We start from the raw sequence: 23143 nt of genomic DNA on the forward strand, positions 1-23143 counted from the left end.
AGGGATACACCAGACTTTGTAAATAATCTTGCCATTTGGAAGCCCATTCTTGGTCTTTAAAGTACTTAAAGGCTTTGAAAAAGTGCTCATAGGTGAAACAGCAGGAAGCATCTACAACCATTTCAGAGGGAGCCGTCTGCTTCCAGGAATAAAGTCACACATTTACAGGTGCTTCCTGTTTTTTCAAACACCTTGCCCACCTTCTGCACACCAGGCTTGCATTCTGAAAAACGTCAGCCCCACAGGAAGCTGCCTGCAAGTTCAGGGAGCCCTTCTGCGTCTTAACGAGGGCTTGAATATACTTTCAGAGAAATGCCAGCAAAAACTGTAGTCATTTGGGGAAGAATAAGTCTGGAAGAAAAATACACAGAGGACTAGCACCAAGAGGGTGAGAATATTTTTTTCTGTGAAAATGCTGTCTGCAAGTTACGTATTTAAACAAATACATGTGTTTTCTTTATGTTTTGGACTGCTGTGGGTGGAATTAGGAGAACTGACTGAAAGTGGGTGGCGGTTGTCATTTCTCTGTTGTAAGGGAGGAAGGGGAAGGAGGAAGGTGAAGTGGAGAGTGGGAAGGATGGCTGCATGTCTGGAATGCCCCAACTAAGCTCAGGGGAAGAATTACTAGAAGAGCTTTTCTAGTTCGGGATGCTCACAAGCTTGTCCTGAAATTTCAGAGCTACCATCTTGAAATGATCATGTGGAGTGTTGATTAAATTGTGATAGTGTTCACAGTGAGCTTTGATTAAACTATGTTGTGACCGTGCTTAACATGGTCACAGGTAGACTTGGAATGAAAATGGCAGGCTCTGTACTCAGTTTTCAAATGGGTTCAGAGAATAAGTTGTTCAAGGTAATGAATGACAAATCACATATTAACAGGCAAGGAATAATCTCGGGTAATAGATTTTTTTTTTTTTGGGAATTAAAATTCAAAACTGAAGAAATTAGTAATTCCTGGCAACAATATTGGTTTAGCTCCCAAGTTTTATATTTACTTTTGTTTTTTCCACTTTTTTCCCCAATCCATACTATCAAATTAAGTTGAATTGCATAAAGATTTTTATTAAATGGACTCTGATGCTCTTTTTTCCACAATGAAATTAAAATCAGTAACCCCAAAGGTAAGCTTCTTCCAGTTAATTGGCAAAAGGGTTGGATGGGAGAAGTTTCCTCTGCTGGGATTCAAACAAGTGTCTGTAACCTACACTGGACTGAATTGGTCCACATACATCCTAAAGACGGTAGCAGTAAATTAAAGGAACAAAACTAAGGCTGATTAACTTCCTTTTGCTTGCAATAACAAAGACGGAAGAACTAGAATGTATTATGCTAAGTGAAATATCAGTCAGAGAAAGATTAAATATATAATTTCACTCATGAGGAATTTAAGAAACAAAACAGATGAATATAGGGAAAAGGAAGGAAAAATAAGATAAAAACAGGGAGAAAGGCAAACCATAAGAGATTCTTAAAATACAGAGAATAGACTAAGGGTTGCTGGGGGGTGTTAGGTGGGGGGATGGGCTAAATGGGTGATGGGCATTAAGGAGGGCACTTGGGATAAGAACTGGGTGTTATATGTAACTGATGATTCACTGGGTTCTACTCCTGAAATCATTATTATACTATATGCTAACTAACTTGGATTTAAATTAATTTTTTTTAAATATGGAAACACCTGAATATCTTATATAACAAACAAAACCTTTCAAATACCTTTTGTTTGGAAAACTTTATACATCTAAGAGTTTGAAAAACAATGATTTTTTAAATTGTAAAATCTGTTCACAAGAATTTATTCCTCTTCCTGCTGTCTCATGTAGTTTGGTAAAGTATCTTGTTACTGGGGAGAGTATTTATTGAGAATTACAACATGTAAATGCTACAGACTCAAAGAAGTCCTTGTCCTGAGGAACCTGACATCCTCTCTGGACATACATGTGACACAGGAAAAAACAAACAAGCAAACAAACAAATGACAAAGGCAGACAGGATCCTAGTCACTCGGTTCTGTCACTAAATGTCTCTGGGTTTCAATTTTCTCATCAGCAAAATGAGAAAATTGGATGAGGTATTCTCTGAAACCTTTCCTAGCTTTAAAATGTATTGATTCTAGGGTGCCTGGGTGGCTCAGTTAAGCGTCTGACTCTTGGTTTCAGCTCAGGTCATGATCTTGCGGTTCACAGGTTCGAGCCCCGAGTCAGGCCCTGCACTCACAGTGCCACCCAGACATCCCTGCAGCTTCCAGCTTTCAAGTAGGTCTATATGACTCCTACTCCTTGCCCTTTGACCCCATTCTGTTCTCTCAATCAGTTCCTTTATGATCTCTCTTGCTTCCAGGTCAGCTTAGGCTATATGGCCAACTATCTCTAGTATTAGCTCCCATGATCCCATTTCTTTGCTTATCTGCCACCCAACGATCCCATTACTTGTTCTCACTAATTCTACTCCTGAGCTACCGAGCACGGTTGTAGAAAATCAGAACTGTACCGAGTGTGTTTTCGATGCATTTGTTCTTTTTAACTCCAATTAGACTATCGCTGACACTCAACCATTTTTTGACATTCTTCCATAATTACCTTCTTAAAATTTTCACCACTATTCATTTTCTTTATCCTCAGATTCTTACTGTTCTTTTACTCTCTGAAGGTATCTTACATCCCGTATTCCTAAAAATTTTGATGTCACCTGATACATATTTTCTCAACCTTTCCTATCATTTCACCTCAAATTTATGCTATATCTTCACTCAGGTACCTACTTAGCTAACACTTAAAATATTTATTATGATCATTTATTGTGAGCCACATGGTAATATGATACATCACTTAATCTTTTCAACAACTTTGTGAAGTAAATACCATCATCTCTATTTTACAGGTGAATAAGATGTGTGCCCAACACCACCCAGCCAACAAGGAACAAAGCCAGGATTTAAATTTAGACAGTTGCAGCTCAGAGCCTACATTCTTTCTCCTCACCCTGAAGGGAAGTGGGAGAAGGAGTGTTTGTGTTTGGGTGGGGGGTGGGATTTGAACATAGATAGATATATATTATCTTATATCCAAGATCAATCTGTCTCTTCTTCCTCTGCCTTCTACGACATCCTTACTCATCTACTCAAGGACTTTATAACTGCTGTGTCACAAATCACCTCAAAACTTGGTGGCTTAAGACAACAATCATACAGCATTGCTCACAAGTCTAAAGGTAAGCTGGATGTTTCTGCTCGCGTGGGCCAGTGTGGCTAATTATAGCTGTATTCACTCACATGACCAGCTGGAGGCTTGCCTGGGACAGAATGGTCTAGAATAGACTTACATGTCTGGAAATCAGCCTAATGTCAACTGGGTAACAAAAGTGGCTAGTCCATGTGTCACTCATCATCTAGAGCATCCATTAGTGATTACAGGGTCCCCCCCAAGGGCCAAAAGGGAGCAAGCCTCTGTGTGCAAGCACTTTACATGCCTCTGTTTGCCTCACATGTGTTATTGTCCCATTCTTCAAGCACAGTCACGGTCAGGCCCAGAGTCACCAAAGGGAACCACAACTACAAAAGCCTACAGACTTTGATGAATTACATATCACCCCTTCTCTTTGATCTCTCCCATTCTACTGACGCCTTCCCTTTATCTACCAGCTTGGTATAATATACCATTTTAGAAAATTTCCCTCCAATCCCGTTATCCCCTGAGGTACTATGTAGCTGAGTCCATGAGTATGTGATTGACTGAATCATTGAAAGTTCTCTGAACTGACTTCCATAGAAAACAATGATAATGAAAGGATGAGGTAGTTCAAAAATATACAATTACCACAATAATTGTAAAGAAATTAGACAAACAAAAGACTTTGATTCAGGGAGGAATATTGTTTAGAAATGTTAGGGGGCGCCTGGGTGGCGCAGTCGGTTAAGCGTCCGACTTCAGCCAGGTCACGATCTCGCGCTCCATGAGTTCCAGCCCCGCGTCAGGCTCTGGGCTGATGGCTCAGAGCCTGGAGCCTGTTTCCGATTCTGTGTCTCCCTCTCTCTCTGACCCTCCCCCGTTCATGCTCTGTCTCTCTCTGTCCCCCAAAAAATAAATATACGTTGAAAAAAAATTAAAAAAAAAAATGTTAGCGTAGGGTGATAATAAGGAAGCAGAATGACTTTTAGTTGGTTATCTTTCTGTTTTTAAAGTCTCTATAGACAATGCACCCCGCGTTACCTGTGCCTGAGAAAGATGCTCCCACTGCTTGGTCCTTGCACACCAGCACACCACGTTCTTTCTCCTGAGCCTTAGTGAGGGTGCAAGACATTTAACCCTGAAGTTTCATCATCACCTTTTATATCTCAGTATGTTTTTCAAAATGACAAAAAACACCCTAATTTTTCTCTGGCTTTCCCTAAGCTCCATTTAAAGGCATATATACTTTCAGCTTTATGAGAGAGTACATAACTGCCCTGTGCTTTTCCAGCACCGTGTGAGAGTTTCCATTGCTCCACATCCTTGGCCACATTCATTTTAAACCTTTCAGTTTAACAGGTATAAAATAGTATATATTTTATATATATGTTTTTTTTAATTTTTTTTTCAACGTTTATTTATTTTTGGGACAGAGAGAGACAGAGCATGAACGGGGGAGGGGCAGAGAGAGAGGGAGACACAGAATCGGAAACAGGCTCCAGGCTCTGAGCCATCAGCCCAGAGCCTGACGCGGGGCTCGAACTCATGGAGCGCGAGATCGTGACCTGGCTGAAGTCTGACGCTTAACCGACTGCGCCACCCAGGCGCCCCAAAATAGTATATATTTTAATTTGCACTTCTGTGCTATAAAAGCCTTGCATGCTTCATTGTACACAATACTGAAGTGAAGTTTTTTGTTTTTTGTGCTACATCCCTCAGCCTAATTTCTTTTAGGACTAATCTCATTCCTTTCAGTCTGTGATCTTTCAGCTGACAAATGAGTCACCAGTTTTTTTCCCCGGGTAAATATACCTCAAAGCAGGTGTTTACTTCACACAGTAACAGACAAGGTAGATTGTCTGCGTAAGTAGAGGTAATATGGCTGTGCCTATTCTAAGGTTCAGAGAACGTCCCTTGATTTTGTCTACAATTTTTGTTCCCTAATGTCCTCCCACCAGCTGGTAACCACCAGGAGCAGCCAAAGCCGTGTGTAAGGTTGTATTTGTGACATATGCCACTAAGCTTAAGAAAATGAAGTTGCTGTAAATCTGATAAAGATGTGTTTTTGTCACTTTCCTACCCTTGCACAGCAGTGAGAGATTTTAGACATGAACAGAGCTCCACTGGACTTGAATTGCTTTGATAAATCTCAGGTAAGCATCTGAGTTCTAGGGCCTCTTTCAAAACAAGAACTTCTTTTTCTTTATATTTTAGTTCCAGGATTTTATTGGGCAGATGAAGGCTGCTTTGTTCCTTTAGAAAACCTCCCTCTCTGTTTATGTAGCTCCTCATGGACTTTCCTCTCTTATCAAGATTTGGAAGCACAAACTGGTGTTCAATTCAGTGAAAGCATCAAAGTATCCAGCAATGTCAGATTGAATAGAACATTATATAGCTATCAATAGACATTTTGAAGCCTTTTTAAAAAGGTCATTGAGGGAAAATGTCCATGAAATAAGGAAAGGAGTCAGTGGAAATTTGTATCTATATCTATAGATATTTGTCAGTTATGTTTCTATCTTACAAATCTATTTATCCACCTATCTAGAGAAAGGAAATATACCAAAATATTAACAGTGAGTATCTGAGTGAAGAGATTATGAATTAGTAAACACTTAAACATACATTTCTGATTTCCAATAGTTCGACCATGAACATGTGTTTTTGTAATCCAAAATGACTAGAACAAGAAGTACTATTAATAAAAACATAATATGGCAAAAGTTCTGGCAAGACATTCTTATACTATGGAAGCTTTGAGGCAGTAATTTAATATATACGATTATTTATTCTTTTGCTTTCTTTAGTTTTACATTGGTTTGAGAGAATACTAATGGAATTGTAACTTACCAGGTATGTTTTGTGAACATACGTTCAGTAAATTCAGACATGTACAGGCAAGTCTGGTAGCCTGCTGGGTCTTTCTGCATGAAGGAAAGAGGGTCTTGGTAATGAAAAGTTATTATTTCCTTGGAGTTGACGGTTGGTTCCACAATGCCCTCCCCAAACCCCATTCACTGTGGCATCCGGGAATAATCTCTCAGGCATTGGGTGGCATTCCAGGTAACAAAGACACACATCATTACTAGAGTTAGAGTACACAAGCTTAGTTGGGGGTGACCTTGGGAATGAAAAAGAATTCAGTTACACCCTCATACAACAACAACAACAACCTTCCTACTCCTTCAGAGAACAGCCATTGCCCTCAGGAGAGGAAGCTATGAAAGATAATGAGTTAAATTAATGCTTATTAATCAGTTGATACAAAGAAAATAAGTCAAAAGTCACTCAGTTTCATTAATATCATCAAAACACCATTACATCCATCTAGAGGCCCGATAGAGAAGAGAGACAGTAGATAGGTGATGTCATGAGGATCTCCTCCCCTTCTTGAGTTCTTATTGCATCATAAAAAATATCATAAATTCATTTCTTAGATCAACAAATTTAGAGATTTTTAAAATATGGTACTTTATTTTAACTTATTAAAACCCTATATACAGTTTCCTAAGACTAGGGGAGAATTTAAATTTTGCAAAGCAACTGAGCATGTATTTACGAAATGTGTCTAGCACTATACTACATATTGGGGAGGCTAAAGAGATAAGACATTCCCTCTAAAGAAAGATCTTAGGACCTTATTGGGAAGATAACAATACACATGTACATGGCATACAAACAATATTACATAGTCCAGGAGGTATGGTAGGGTGAATTATTGATGAAGAAAGTGGTCTATTGCAATTTTAGAATATAAACTCTGGATTTGGCTCCCCTGAAAATATAAGTTCCATTCCTTTTATTACTATTGGGCAAGATACTTAGTCTCTGTATTCCTCAGCTTCTTCATCTGTAAAATGGCAAAAAATTAAATCTTCTGCGTAAAGTAATCAATATGCCATGTATTCAGAAGAATTTCTGACACATAGATGGTACTCAATAAAAACTGGCTCTTACCACTGCCGAAGGTAAAGAAAAACAGTTCAGAGAATACATCTGATACTTGTAAAATATCAATTGCCAGGATTGGACCAGGGTTTTGACAGAAAGTGATGCCTTTTAGAAATGGCATGATCAGGTTTCAAAGAACATTTTTGGGTTTGCATTTTATAAAAGGCCAGGGATTATTCATCCCAATGACAGCCACAAATCATTCCCATACAGAAAAGAAAGTGGAAAAAACAGGTCAGGTGATTATTTTCTTAAAAAACATCTCAGATCACTTATTTGAGGTTTCTCTTGAAAGTTTGAAAAGTTTATGACCATCCACAGCTCATGATGGTGACAATCCTGAGGATATAGGAAAGTCATTTCCCCTGCAGGAAGAAAAAAAATATCCTATAGGAGAGAGGAGTATGCCAAGGAGCCAAAAAAGGTAAGAAAATAATATCTATTCATTCACTCAGTCAACAAACATATGAAGTACCTACTATGTAAAACATGGCACTAGGATCGAGAATCTAACATTAGTCTGTACCCTCAAGAGTTTAATGACAATTCAGGCATAAAATGGAATGTAATGAGGGTTAGAACAAGTCCCTCCAGAAGGCATGCAAGGGGTATATGTGGCAGGGATTCAGACAGACCTCCTGGAGAAGATGCTGTCTGGATGGGATGCAGGGGGACGAAATACTGCAGGTATTCATTATGGCTAGAGTGTCAGTGTGGGAAAGCATGGCATGGAACTGCACCTGGAGACTGAAGGAGGGGCCCTGTGAAGTTCTGCCTTTACTCAGAGACCCAGGGGAACCCACTGAAAGATTTAAAGAAGGGGGATGACATTTAACTATTTTTATTTCTGTAAGATCACATGGGTTGCACCATGGAAGCAAATTGGAAGGTGGACCAGAACTGAGCGTTTATGAATTTTATAGCCAAAAATCTTGTGTAGTTTTCTGTGCGTATGAAGTCTGTAAAATGCAGTGAAACTCACTCTCTTTTAAATCTATGTGGCTTGCTGGTCCAGTCCAGTGCTATCACCCTTCAGTCAGTCCTTGTTAGACTCCCACTCAGTTCCGTATAATTAGTGATACAGCTGCCACAGTAGACAAAGAGGAGGAGAATGAGGTATGAACTGTTTTGTTTTCCTTCTCTCATCTAGTCAGTGTAAAGAATTTCACTAGTAATTTTTTTTCTTTTGACAAAAGCATTAATATAATTTATTAACATATCAGCCTCCCCCCTCCCAAGATCTTAACGTGGCATTATGGTCTATTTAAAATATTGCATTCCTGATGTTGATCTATGTAAGAACGATCCTGCATTGTTCTTAGTTGCAATAAAACAAAAGAGACAAAAGCAACCCAAATATCCATCAAGAGAAAATAGTTAAGTCAGCTTTTGTCAAATCACACCATAGAATTTATATATGAGCACAAGTGAAGGAAATTTAGCTGCATACTTTATGAGAGATGAATCGTAGGTGTATAATGTTAAATGAAAACCACAGGTCTCTGAGGGCCACGCACAGTATAATATCATTTTTATAACACCCAAGAACAAACAAATCTGAGTTACTTATTACTTAGCAATATATGGATATGTAGTAAAAGTAAAAATAAATAGCCAGAAAATTATAAAATAATCAAGTTAGTATATTCCTCAAAGAGGAGGAAGGTAGGAGCACTGGTAAGGAGCACACAGACAACTTCAAGACATTGACATTGGTAAAGTTGCAGTTCTTGCCTTTCGGAATGGCGTTGATTCCTTAATTTTGAAAACTGTGCTGTATTTAAGTAGAATGTTATATTTAGGGAAGCCGAATAAAAGGTTATGGAACTTTTACACTATATTTTATACAATTGTAATTTTTTGTTAATCTGAAAGGAAAAATTGAAAAAATGTATATTAAAAAGAAAGAAAAACCATTCCAACCCCCTACCATCTCTGGTTACAAAATTTTGTTTCTATTTTTTTTATCTTTTAATTTTTTTTAATGTTTATTTATTTTTGAGAGCCAGAGAGACAGAGTGCGAGCAGGGGAGGGGTAGAGAGGCAGACACAGAATGGGAAGCAGGCTTCAGCCTCCCAGCTGTCAGCACAGAGCCTGAAGATGCAGGCCTCAAACTCGTGAACTGTGAGATCATGACGTGAGCCAAAGTCAGATGCTTAAACATCTGAGCCACCCAGGTGCCCCCAAAGTTTTGTTTTAAAGGGACAACTTAACACCCTCTCAAAATAAAAGGATATTTTTTTCTCAAAATAAAAATGTTAAGAACATTTTCCTTTATGAAAAGGTAAAAAATATACATAGAAAAATATTGTGTATATATATATATAGAAGAATTCAAGTGAAAACACAGCAAGTCCCCAGATTTTACCACCAGAGGGCATAAGACATTAAGAAATAGGGCAAACAAAGCACACTGGCTTCTGAGATTCTCCGATTTTGTGGTTTGAAATCTCTCTTTAGCTACTTCCAGAAATAAACTTATTGGGAAAACAAGAAGTCCTGAGGCCAGGATGAGATTAGGAGGAAAAATTTATTTTTTTGTTAAGGATGAAATTCTCAACCTTGTTCTCAAAAGTGCTCACCTACATCCATTTATTAATTACATTATTGATTTAGATTAAGCACTCCATTCAACACTGAAATAGGTTGGAAGTAATAAATTGTGATGTTTTCTCTCCTGGTGATGTTTAAGAAAAACATTGGCTGGCTAATGCAATCCAATCTAGAAAATGAGGGATGAACTAGTCCAGAATCAATGAGGCCAAGGTCTTTGAGTTCAGTTTGTATATGGACCAATGAACATGTCCCTAAATCACTCTGACCAGTAGATGCACACTGTGGGGTGCAGAGAGAATGGAGAGAGAGTCCATATACACAGGCACCAGCCCAGCCCTGAACTGGAGAACTGAATCAAAATGAGTGTTCATCTTACTGATGTTAGGCTGATGAAATCTCCTTACGTATGTATGGTATTTTAATCTTGAAGTTAGAAATTACTTGGAGTAAAAATTTAAATTTTCCTATTCCTCTTACCATCATTCCCCCAACTCTCTTATTTCTACTTCCTTTCTCACCTAAGCCCCACCCCTTTTTTTCTTTGACTGATACATACATGGAAAAGGTGAATGGTTTTAATTTTAATGGTTTAAAAGTTATTTCAATTCTGCCAATAGTTTTTGCTGAAACAGTCTGAATGGGCAGGTGATAGGAGGCTTGGACTTGGACCCAACTGGTCTATCTCTAACCTCTGCATGACAAGGCACCTTACTTGGGTCTTTGTACTCAGGTCATTTCCTCCATGGTGCATAAAAATACCTAGTGTTCATTTCATAGATGAGAAATTTTGAGAGAAACTGTTTATGTTAGTTGGAATCAATAGGATATTTCTATATCCCAAACCATCCATGTTGGTCTGAGGACGATCGTGACTAATACTGCACTTGTATAGCTGGAAATACCAGTGTACCACGTCTTCCTCCCTTGATGCTTTCAAATCGCTCTAAAAAGGTAAAAGTAAACTACAGAGCTGAGACAATTACCTTGACAATTTAGCCAAAAACTGTGTAAGTATTCTCGATATAAGGGCTCAGGGTCAGGAAGGATGGTGTGTGTTATTTGGAATACTTATTTATACTGTTCTCACATATTTGAGATCATTGCACTGTTGCTTTTTTACTTTTTCAGAGTAGTCCCAAAATGCATTGTCTAAAAAATACTAAAGTCTTTTTTTATTGTTGTTAATAGAGCTCATTGTTTCATTTCTACTTTATCACCTTCAGTCATAAGGTTAAGTTTTCTTCTGTAGATATGAGAGCTGTTGAGCCCTGGCTCTAACTGATACATGAAAATCATCTTTCAAATCTGCCAATTCTGATTACTGCTATGATACCTTTAAGAGCCAAATTCTTCTTTAATGCAGTTGAGTGGAGTTTTCAAAAACAAAACTTGCCTTCATCACATTTTGGTTGACCCAGGACCTCAGTGTGGGCCCACGGAAATTAATCCTATTTTTTTGCTTTAAGCATCTAACTTCTGTGAGTCCATATTGGAAATGACACCGAGAAAAAAAAAAAGCCACACCATGAGCTTAACAGAGTTCACTTTCCCAACTCCCATCACTCCTTTGTCTGCCCATGTGCCCCTCAGGATCCCAGATCACATTCCTCCTTTCCTGAACTCAGGTCAGATGGATTTCTTCCCTTCTCCAGCTTGAATGCCACCTTTGCTCCAATGCTTACAGAATTCTATTGTTTTGGGGACTTTCCACGGCTGAGTTAGTTTTTATGTAGCAACTGTTTGTAGGGCAGCAAGGTTTTGCTGACATCCAAGAACAAAATGTTAAATGCTGGATCTAACTGGATAGAATCTTGTCCTAAGGATCCAGACTGAGACTGAAGTTACACCCCTCACACCTGGGTAGGCTTCAATATGTCCCTCAGGTAGCAGGGCTGGAAACTCCAAATACTACCTAGATGTATGAAGAATATGCAGCTCCTTTATTTTCTATCATATATTTACACATCCTCATTAACATCACCTCACTGGGTACCAGGGGATGGAAAGCACCCCGTTAGGGTTGCCAATATTAGGTATTAGTGTCTCTTCTCTTTTAAACGGGTTCTTCTCTTTTAAACGGGTTCTTCTCTTTTAAACGGGTTCTTCTCTTTCCAACTTCCCCTTTCTTCCTCTGCTCTTTCCAAAATGGGGAGGAGGGGGCTGATGTGATCACATGGCAGCAAGGTCAAGGCATGACAAAGCCCTCTAGATCCTCAGCGAACAGTTTGGTCCCCTCCCAGCTGATGGGTCACTGGGTCTAGATGGGGCTTTTGAATATTTTCCTGGCACATACTCTGGTCCTGACCATTTGCCTCTGGGGTATCTTCTCCCACTATAGCTCTTTGTGCATCCTCGGGCCTCTGCCAATTCTCTGGTCTTCTAAGCACCAACACATCCACTCATTGAGGCCTAAAGGACCTTTTAGAACCCCAGGAGTCAAAGTTCTGCCTCATCCATCTAGCTACTTGCCAACACCACGGTTATTCTATCACTTCGTATGTTGGCAAAGAGCCTTTGCCAGAATTTCAAGCAGTGATAGGGGAAAAATTGGAGTCTTCTTTGAACCTTCTGAGCAGGATGCATATACTGAAAACCTGAGTCCCTGACTTTTCCTTTCTTGCTTAGCTACAGATTGGAAGAGAAAACATCCCATTACCTATAAGGAACTTCTTTTTATATCTTCTTTGCATACCATCTTTTTATATATTTTCTGAGGTGGTATTTTGTAAGTCTCTTTTTCTAAAGGCATAGCAGTAGACAGGTTGCAGAGAGAGAAGCTAATTCATCGACAAAGAAAGATGCATCTGGAGAGATTCCAAAAATATTCTCCCTGTCACACCTAACTTGTATAGAAGTTTTAGTTTCCTCAGCCAAAAAAAAAGAAAGAAAGAAAGAAAAAAGGAGAAAACAATACCTGGACCCACCCTCCAAGGGTAAAGAGCTTTGTCTCCCTCTTGAAATCCATCTGGATAAAAACTCCAGAAAATGGAATTTTATAGACATCCATTTCATAGAGGGCTTGCCCTCTCAGAAAGTCTATGCTAGCACATAATCCTACCTGCCAGATTAGCCATAAAACAGCATGTGACACAGATACACACGCACATGGAACCATTCTCCACTTACACCCTCCCTCTCTTTGGAAATGTCCTTCAACCTGTGTTAGGCTCAAACAGCAAGATGCTGGTTAAAATTTCAATGTAGTTACAAGTCTAATGAGTTGACTCTTCTTAAATGATTCAAAAACCTTAAACATACAACTTACAAAGACAAGAACCTTTGAGAGACAATTACTCAATATTTTTTGAGCATCTACTATGTGACAAGTATTGTCTTGGGTTCTTGGATACATCAGTGATCAAAATAGACCCCAAACCCACAACAAAACAAAGGAGGCAGGGGGAAACTTTTGGAGATCATGTATAAGTTTATAGCATTGATTGGGGCAATGGTTCCACAGGTGTATACTTACCTCCAAACACATCAATTTGTATACATTAAATATCTACATTTTTGGACAGTCATATATCAATATAGCAGTTTAAAAATAGGTTATTACCCTTACGCTTATATCTGACAAGAATGGAAAAAGGGTGAGAAAAAGGTAGGCAGATGATAAGCAATATATTAAAAGTATACATACATAAACAATATTGTACATTAGGAGCAGACAAGTAGATTAACAGGAGAAGTAGAATACAGATTGTTACAATGATAGTTACTGTTGTATACTCATTTAGCATATTAAAAATTACTGGCTCACCTATTCATATTTCTCAGTTAGTCCAGACCTTCTAGTGTCAAGGTACCTTTAACCAACAGGGGAAGAAATATTGTCCCAGACGACAAATGTTACAGTTTCCAGGCTATTATCAATTAATTAATCCTGGGCCCTGGTTGAAATTTCCAGAGTGATTTAAACTTAAAACAGTAGCCATTTTTTTTTTTGCCTTCCCTGCCTGCCTCTCTCCTTTCTAGAGTCACAGGGTACTTGTCAGTGGGTCTTTCCAAGACCACATCTTTCACACAGTTTTGGTTTCTGGCAATCTGTCATGTTTTCCTGAAATGATACGTTCTTAAAGGTTTACTTGGCCCACAAGACATACTGCTTTCGTTATTGTAAACAATTCTGGCATGATTTGTTAGCATTATGATCAACTTATGCTTGTTAGTATCTCTTGATAATTAGTCCAATCATCCAAGAGGCTTTGTTTCCTAGAAGATGAAAGACTGAGTTTACTCTAGGTATGTGGCGAATCTATCTCCTTTCAACCCTCGATTTCTACACATGTTTTCCTACACTTCTGTTCACAACCTTTCTTATTCTTGGTATGCTTCTTACTTTTTCATAACTCCTAGTATTACCCGTAATTCTCTTTACCTTGCCTACATACAGGAAAAGTAAAGATCTAAGTTTAATAAAGGACCATATATCCAATAAAAGAAACCAAACACTCACCTATGTCAATACCACAATTCTCTTAAAATCAATAAAAATTAAGCATATTTAATTATGTTCAACCTTCTTTCACATCACAATGTCTTTCGTGAACTTCACCTGTTCCCATTTTGACTATCATTATGGATTCATGGAATCATGAACTAACCTTGTTTATGACTAATTATTTTTTAATGCTCAAATGGTTTTGAGTTAGATAGTGGAACTACCTCAAAATGGACTCCATTGTCCTTTCAACACTATTCTAGGTATGTTTAAAGCATCCCTGCATTCAGTCTTTAAAGAGCTCTGGCTCCTTTTAGTGGAGTGTTAGAAAAGAACAAAGTCCCAGACATTAGAGAACACATTTGACATTTTATTTCTCAACCTCTTTAGTGATAGAATATGTTAAGAGTCCACATGTATATTTTTAGTTTAGCTTTGATTTCCTAAGTCCATTTTATTTTCTTCTAAAGTATTTTTTTCTATAACATACTTAAATCCAGAATGAGAGAGGACCCTTCAGAAGGGGTTCAGATCAGTGTTATCACCCATTCTAAGCTCCAGCTAAACCTAGAACCCAAATCCTTTTTCTGCAGCTTTTATATTTCTACTTGGAAACTGGGGAGAGCCTCACAAAAGAAATAATAACAGAGTCAGGTCTTGAAGAACCAGAGAAGATACCAGCAGATTGGTGGGGGGTGGAGGGTGGGGGGTAGGGGGTGGAGGGGGAGATATAAAAGGTACTAGATAAAACTGGCCATATATATAGGTACCTCATGTGCAGAGATCTGAGGCATGAGGGAAATGGAATAGAATGATGGGATGAGAAGGCAGTGAGACGAGATGAGGGCAACATGTTAGGTTTGGTTAGTGCAGGGGGGATCTTAGTTTGCCACAGTAAGTAGTTTGACTTTTATCCAATGGGTGATCATAGAACAAAAGTAACTAGGTTATCTTAAGGAATGTCCTGGAAAACTAGTTAAATTTATAATAAACTCAAAGAAATTTATTTGTTTACACCATCCACCTTCCTTCAGTGTGCAAAAAATTCTTCTGGAAAGGAGTTAAAGAGGGAAAGTTTTATGTATAAAACTTTTAACAAATGATATTTTTGTAAGCTGAGGTTGATGAATTGATTCTAATGGAGATATCATCTTGTAAGATAGTACTTATCCATCTCCTTCACCCAAAGAGGAAGACATTGTGCCTTTGTGGTAGGCAGAATTCTAAAATGGCCCCCCGTGATCTATGCCCTTGGTGTTACATGCACGATTCAGTTACATCTTTGATTAGGTTACATTTTACGGCAAGAGTGAAAGGATATTACAGATGTAATTAAGATCCTAAATTAGGGGCGCCTAGGTGGCTCAATCCATTACACGTCCAACTCTTGATTTGGGCCCAGGTCATGATACCACAGTCATGAGATCAAGCCCTGCATGGAGCTTCATGATAAACGTGGAGCCTGCTTGGGATTCTCTCTTTCTCGCTTTCTGCCCCTCCCCCACTTGCACCCACACATGAGCCCACACACTTGTTAACTCTTTCTCTCAAAATAAACATTTTTTGGAAAAGATCCCAACTTAGTTGGCAAATTCATCAGAAAGGAGATTACCCTGAGTGAACCTGACTTAATCAGTTGGAAGCCCTTTAAAAGGATTTTGGACTTCAGTGAGGTCACAAAGTGATCCTCTTCCTGGCCTTGAAGAAGCAAGCTGCCAAAATAAGTCCCACAGCTATAAAGAAATGAATCATGCCAACAATTTTGTGAGCTCAGAAGAGTAACCTGAAACTCAGATGAAACCCATGACCTGGCCAATACTATAGGTATTGTGATACCCTAAGCAAAGACCCAGCTAAACCAAGTCTGGATGCCTGACCCGTGGAAACAGTAAGATAATAAGTGTATACTGTTTTAAGCACTAAAATTTCTGGTAATTTGTTATGAGGCAATAGGAAGCTAACATACCTGTAGAATGGAAGGAAAGGAAAATCACATAGAATCGATAGTTACCTATTAAAATAGGCTGTGTGGATATAGTTAAAGGCTACATGGATTCATATCCCAACACTATCACCTACTTGCCATGTACTTTGGGCATCTTTCTTCATGCTTACATGCCTTGATGCCCTCATTACGAAAAGAGGATAAACATAGGGTTTAACCTCATAGGATCATTTTGAGGATTAAAGGACTTAATTTATGCAAAGTCCCTACAAGGGCACCTGGCATGCAGTAAGCACACTATGAAACATTAGTTATCTTTATATGATGCTTTCTACTAATTATCAATGAATCTAGATATAGCAAAGGCTTTCTTCATGCACACCACCTCTTAAGTATCATCCTATTACAAATATTCAAGGCATCTGATAAAAAGATCAACCATATCACTGCATTGAGTTTCCATAGTCAATTTCAGTCAGAAAAAAAGGTTAAATAAAGGATAAAATAATATAAGGATAAACTTAACCGAAGAAGTAAAAGATCTGCACTCTGAAAACTACAGAAAGCTTATGAAAGAAACTGAAGAAGATACAAAGAAATGGAAAAACATTCCATGCTCATGGATTGGAAGAATAAATATTAAAATGTCAATACTACCCAAAGCAATCTACACATTCAATGCAATCCTTATCAAAATAACATCAGCATTCTTCACAGAGATAGAACAATCCTAAAATTTTTATGTAACCACAGAGACCCCGAATAGCCAAAGTAATATTGAAAAGAAAACCAAAGCTGGAGGCATCACAATTCTGGACTTTAAGCTGTATTACAAAGCTGTAATCATCGAGACAGGATGGTATTGGCACAAAAACATACACATAGATCAGTGGAATAGAGAACCCAGAAATGGATCTACAAATATATGGCCAACTAATCTTCAACAAAGCAGGAAAGAGTATCCAATGGAAAAAAGAGTCTCCAGCAAATAGCGCTGGAAGAACTGGACAGCAACATGTGTTAGAATGAAACTGGGCTACTTTCTTAAACCATACACAAAAACAAATTCAAAATTGACCAAAGGCCTATATGTGAGATGGACTAAAGACCTAAATGTGAGACAGGAAACCATCAAAATCCTACTGGAGGAAACAGGCAGCAACCTCTTTGACATTGGCCACAGCAAATTTTTACTTGACAGGTCTCTGGAGTCAAGGGAAATGAAAGCAAAGAAACTATTAGGACCTCATCAAGATAAAAAGCTTCTGCACAGTGAAGGAAACAATAAGAAGAAAAAAAAAAAACTAAAAGGCAACTGATGGAATGGGAGAAGATATTTGAAAATGACATGTCTGATAAAGAGTATCCAAAACCTATAAAGAACTTACCAAACTCAACACCCAAAAAACAAATAATCCAGTGAGGAAATGTGCAGAAGACATGAATAGACATTTTTCCAAAGAAGACATCGAGATGGCTAACAGACACATGAAAAGATGCTCAACATCACTTATCAGGGAAATACAAATCAAAACCACAATGAGATACCACCTCACACCCATCAGAATGGCTAAAATTAATAACTCAGGAAACCACAGATATTGGTGAGGATGCAGAGAAAGGGGAAGCTTTTTGCACTGCTGGTGGGAATGAAAACTGGTGCAGCCACTCTGGAAAACAGTATGGAGTTTCCTCAAAAAATTAAAAATAGAACTACCCTATCACTCAGCAATTGCACTACTAGGAATTTGTCTAAAGGATGCAAAAGTACTGATTTGAAGGGGCAAATGCACCTCAATGTTTATAGTAGTACTATCAACAATAGCCAAATTATGTAAAGAGCCCAAATGTCCATCAACTTCTGAATAGACAAAGATATAGTGCGCGCGCACACACACACACACACACACACACACACTGGAATATTACTTAGTAATGAAAAAGAATGACATCTTGCCATTTACAACAACATGGATGAAACTAGAAGGTATTATGCTAAGCAAAATAAGTCAGAGAAAGACAGATACCATATGATTTCACTCATATGTGGAATTTGAGAAACAACAGATGAACATAGGGGAAGGCAAGGAAAAATAAAAACAGGAAGGGAGACAAACCATAAGAGACTCTTGGATACAGAGAGCAAATTGAGGGTTGCTGGAGGAGAGGTTGCTGGAGTGATGGGTTGAATGGGTGATGGGAATTTAAGAGGGCACTTTCCAGGATGAGCACTGGGTGTCATATAGTACAGATGAATCACTGGCTTCTACTCCTGAGGCCAAGACTATACTGTCTGTTAACTTGAATTTTAATTAAAAAAATAAAAAATAATGATAATAATATAAGCAAATATGATCTCAATTTTAAACTACAAAAATAGCTGGGGGAGGCCTTACTCTATCTTACTGATCTCCAAATTTTAAGGGAGCATTTACAGTTTCAAAGTAATCACCAAAACACATAAATAGCTACTGAGTTCTTGTGTTGTAATTGCTGTATGTTATTTTCAAGGAATTGTACAGTGCAAATAGTCTATATCTATACAATAAAATTGAAGGAAAATACTTTGAGGAAAGCTATTTAGCTATGGTAGGTAGAAAGAAACATAGGTAGGTAGGTGGATGGATGGATGGACAGACAGATGGAAGGACTGAAGGAAACAGATGACCTGAAATATTGATCATGAGAAGAAACATCTTAAATTCCCTGGCTCAAATGGATTGAATTTTAAATTTTTTTTTTCAACGTTTATTTATTTTTGGGACAGAGAGAGACAGAGCATGAACGGGGGAGGGGCAGAGAGAGAGGGAGACACAGAATCGGAAACAGGCTCCAGGCTCTGAGCCATCAGCCCAGAGCCTGACGCGGGGCTCGAACTCACGGAGCGTGAGATCGTGACCTGGCTGAAGTCGGACGCTTAACCGACTGCGCCACCCAGGCGCCCCTGAATTTTAAAGAAAATATCAAAAAATAAGTGAACCTGTTTCTGAATCAGTAAAAATTGTTGGCCTATTTAAAATTCAGACAAAACTGAAATTGGAAAAACCTTTCCCCAAGATATACAACTAAAAGGATTTAGCAAGGTAAGGGGGGAAAAAGGTCAGTTGTGGAATGAAGTACATAACTGTCAAAGACCAGATACATCAGAATCACTCAGGAGAATGAATTTTAAGAATTATAGATACTTAAGCTTTATCACAAAGACTCTAACCCAGGAGGTCTGGAGACCAGAAAACAGACCAGGAAACTATTTTTCTCTATATCTGTTGAGGTGAGGTAGGCTGTAGCAACAAACAGATTCCAAAAGGTCAGCAGATTAAACACATAGAAATTCATTTCTTGCTCACAAAATGGTTTAAAGGGAGGTTGCTAGGGAGGTTCCTCTCCATACACTCATTCAGTAACCAAGACCGTTTCCATCTTGCAGGCTCCTCCACACCTTAAGGTTTCATTGTTTTTTGCTTCCATCTAACAGAGGGAGAACTAGCATGGAGGAACACACGCGGGAAGTTTTAAATGGACCAGACTGAAAGGGGCATGAATTTTCCCTTTGCTCTCATTCTGTTGAGGACAAGTCAGTCACATGGCCACACCTAAGTTCAAAGGAGGAAGGAAATTACAGTGTGGCTCTTGTGCCAGTAGGAAGAAGTGGATTTCAGGGAGCAGGAAGCAGTCTCTGCCATAAGCACACCTGTGATTTGGATGTGCAACTGGCACATGGTTGAAAATTTACAGGAGAAAAATATAACTTGAGTCAAAATAATCTAGTTTCCAAACTTAGCCACTTGACAGTTGTCTGATCGTAGGCAAAATATTTCCCTTCTCTGCGCCTTAATCTTACCAGTTTTGCATCTTTTAAATGAGGATTTGAAAATCCTATAATTTAAGATTCTTATGAGATTGAGATGAGGTATGTCCAAACTCATTAGAACAATTGGCATTTATTCAATAGTTATGAATATGTCATTCTTACTGTATTGTTGGTTTGGGAAGACAAGAAGCAAGATGTTCTATTATTTGAGCTCAGAAATCAAATGTATCAGCATCAGAATAATTATTCCAATTGAGTTACTGGATTGAGAAGGTTTTAAAGGTAGAATCTTCACACAATAGAAGTTTGCTTCTTGCTATTATAAAAGTTCCTGGGCAAGTGTTCACATTAGCAAGCATCTTCCTCCCATGCGATAATTCAGAGATCCAGTCTTTGTCCATCTGGTGGTTTTCCTAGTCCCTAGGTCTTTATCATCATTTTATCCAATGTGTAGAGATTAACCATGGAAGCAATAGGTGATGTGATTTGAGATAACAATTAGGTGTTTCAACAGAATATTTGAAGCTCACAGAGAGAAAAACTACTATAATTTTAAAATAAAATGAAAGCAACCTTAAAATATTAAGGAATTGAAAGTGTTGATAGTATAACTCTAAAGCAGGAGATTCACAATAATCTAATTATCACATATTTTGATTCAGGTTTGGATATTTTTAGATTTAACTTTTGCCACATATAAATGTGTACCATCAGGGGCACCTGGGTGGCTCAGTCAGTTGGGCGTCTCACTTCAGCTCAGGTCATGGTATCACAGTTCGTGAGTTTGAGCCCCACATGGGGCTCTGTGCTGACAGTGTGGAACCTGCATGGGATTCTCTCTCCCTCTCTTTCTGCCACCGTCCCCCCCCCAATCACTCCATCTCTCAAAAATAAACTTGAAAATTTTTTAGAAGATAAAATAAATGTGTATCCACATACCTAAGAAACCCCATGAACACTCAGGTCCACCATTGGACCTGAGCCAAGCACTGCTTATCCTCTGACGCAAGTGACACTATCATTGATAAGCTGAATTCTGTATAATTGAAAGGAGTAATTTACCGAGTGGTTCTGAAGTCTGGATTACTGTGAAGATGCTGTCTAATCAATGCAGTTATCTATCAAGGGGCAGAGAACAGCCCTTGTTCAGCATTTCCCAAAGTTGAGTTATGTACATACTTCTTTCACAGAAAACTAATTTTCACTAAGCCACAAGAATATATCCATGGTTTTCTGGTCTTCAGATTCCAATTTGAGGAATATATCTTTAATCAAAGGATGTATTGTGCTCAAGAGAGAAAAATATGGCCCTGCATGCCTCATCTTCTTGGTTTCTTCATTGTATTCCAATCTCCCTGATTTCAAATCCCACTTCCTGTACCCTGTTGGCTCACTCACAGACCTTTTGTGCTGTCCTCTCCAATAAGCATCTCAGAACACATCCCTGTCCATCCAATTGCCTTGATTCTACCCAAGTTTACCTCTTAGGTTTATCAGGTCAGCGAGAGTTCATCAAACTAGAACAAAACCTATCAGAACTTGTGCCCTGCACCCCACATGCTTTATTCACTATATGGAGTCCATGTTCTCACTTCAGTACGTTTCCCTGACTCTGAGTTCTTACCTTGGCTGGACCACATATTAGGGAAGAGGGAGGAAGGTCACTCCGGATACCATCCATGTCCCAAGCCTCATGGCATCATTTACTGTCTGGTGTCCTTGGGAAATTACTGGACCCTTTCAGCTTCCTTTCCCACCTCTGAAAAATAGGGATGGTAACAATTTTCTAGGCTCAGATAATAGCCACTTGTTATTTAGGTTTTCACTATGTGCCTGGTTTTCTATCAGGTGTTAAATGTATTATCTCATTTAATCCTTATGCCTGGCCCCATTCTTAGTATCATGCCCACATTTTTAGCTGAACAAATGGAGGCAAATAAAGGGTAAGCAGCTCAATCAATCTGGGAATAGCCCTCGGAGCCTTAGAGTTTCCAGTTGATATCAACCCAGTTCACTTACTTGCTTCCGAAAGTACAGTAACAACAGAAGCTGCTATGACTAGAAGCACACTTACAATAAATGCCATAGTCTCACTGTGTGTACTCACTGGAGCAGCACTGCTGTGGTGGTTCTTTGCCACACCAGCCCACTTTACCAAAAGTCAGGCAATGCAAACTTAAATTTGACCTAGTTTAATCAAAATGTGGGCTGTGGTTCAATTATTTGACAATTGGTTACTAAGAATTTAAAGTGTCTAACCACCACTATAAATGCAGTTTTTCTCTTGTGGTCTCTCTCAGAAACTAACATTGCCATTTCTCACTGCCATGTATACCCTGTAACTCCTCCCAAATAACCTTCAAGTGCAGAGGGAGCTGCATCCTCATAGATTGCATATTTCAAGGGGTGGATTTAAAGAGGCATCATGGGATGGGTCTTGAGACGACATTCCAGCTCATCTCCAAGTCCCAAATTTAGCATTTATGTGTATTGTCTGCAGTATACTGGCAGTAGCTTTGGATCCTTGATCTTCGTGAATAATAGTCTCTATTATTTCCTTCCTATTTAATGAGCAGTCAACCCCACGTGGAGAGGAAGGCAGACTGAACTCAGCAGTGCTAATGTCAAAAGGACAGTCAGACCACAGCAAGCTGACACCCACTGGCTGTTCCCTCCCCTACCAGTACCATGGGGCTGAAGTACGAGGATCAGAGGTGGCCTGACCTTGTGCAAGCCAAGACTCGCCCCTGCCCTGTTGGCCACACCCTAGCTCAATCTACAAGGCAAGAGGAGTTTTGAATGATAGACCAAGATTATACACCAGATTCCAATGCAAGAGCGAGCTGTTGCTTTCCTGGTTCCTGTTTAGGTCACAGATCTCCTTCAGCTACTCTGGAAGGTTAGAACAAGCAATGAGTTTTGAGTTTGGAAAGGTCTGATGTTCCTTTATGTGGGAGTGTTCACTTTATCAGAAAAAAAAAAAAAAGCCAGCCTTCTGCTGTCAGTACCGTAGTGTGGAAATGTAGCACATCCTACTCTGACATTTCTTTTTTGCCTCCTGAGCCCCACTCGTTAGATTGTGGTTTCCAGGTTGTTTTGCTTTTTATTTCTTTCTAATCGGTTTTACTCTTCATGCCAAGTGTCTCAAGTCACATTAACTAAAGATGCAGTGTTTTTGAAGTAACAGGGAAAGTTGGGATCAGCCTCCTGCCGGGACTGGACAGATGGGTTTATAGATGTTTTGCCTTGTGGGAGGCCCTCTAGC

General features: G+C 38.9%; 2 long non-coding RNA genes across 3 annotated transcripts in view; one reads left to right on the plus strand and one right to left on the minus strand.

Annotated features, from left to right (window-relative positions):
* LOC123386636 overlaps window positions 1-23143 on the minus strand; it is a 75447-nt gene that overhangs the window by 22615 nt on the left and 29689 nt on the right. Inside the window, exon 3 of one of the 2 annotated variants that reach the window (XR_006600846.1) lies at window positions 21503-21637. This is a non-coding gene — a long non-coding RNA (uncharacterized LOC123386636). Of the gene's footprint in view, window positions 1-18937; window positions 21638-23143 lie in introns of those variants that run through there. The other variant, XR_006600847.1, reaches the window with a different exon arrangement.
* Window positions 238-8959, plus strand: LOC109501652. The gene is made up of 5 exons (XR_002159859.2): window positions 238-388; window positions 2190-2258; window positions 2884-3213; window positions 5261-5323; window positions 7443-8959. It is a non-coding gene; the product is annotated as an uncharacterized LOC109501652 (long non-coding RNA).

This window comes from Felis catus, chromosome B4 (genome assembly GCF_018350175.1).
Source record: "Felis catus isolate Fca126 chromosome B4, F.catus_Fca126_mat1.0, whole genome shotgun sequence".
NCBI classification, from domain to species: Eukaryota; Metazoa; Chordata; class Mammalia; order Carnivora; family Felidae; genus Felis; species Felis catus.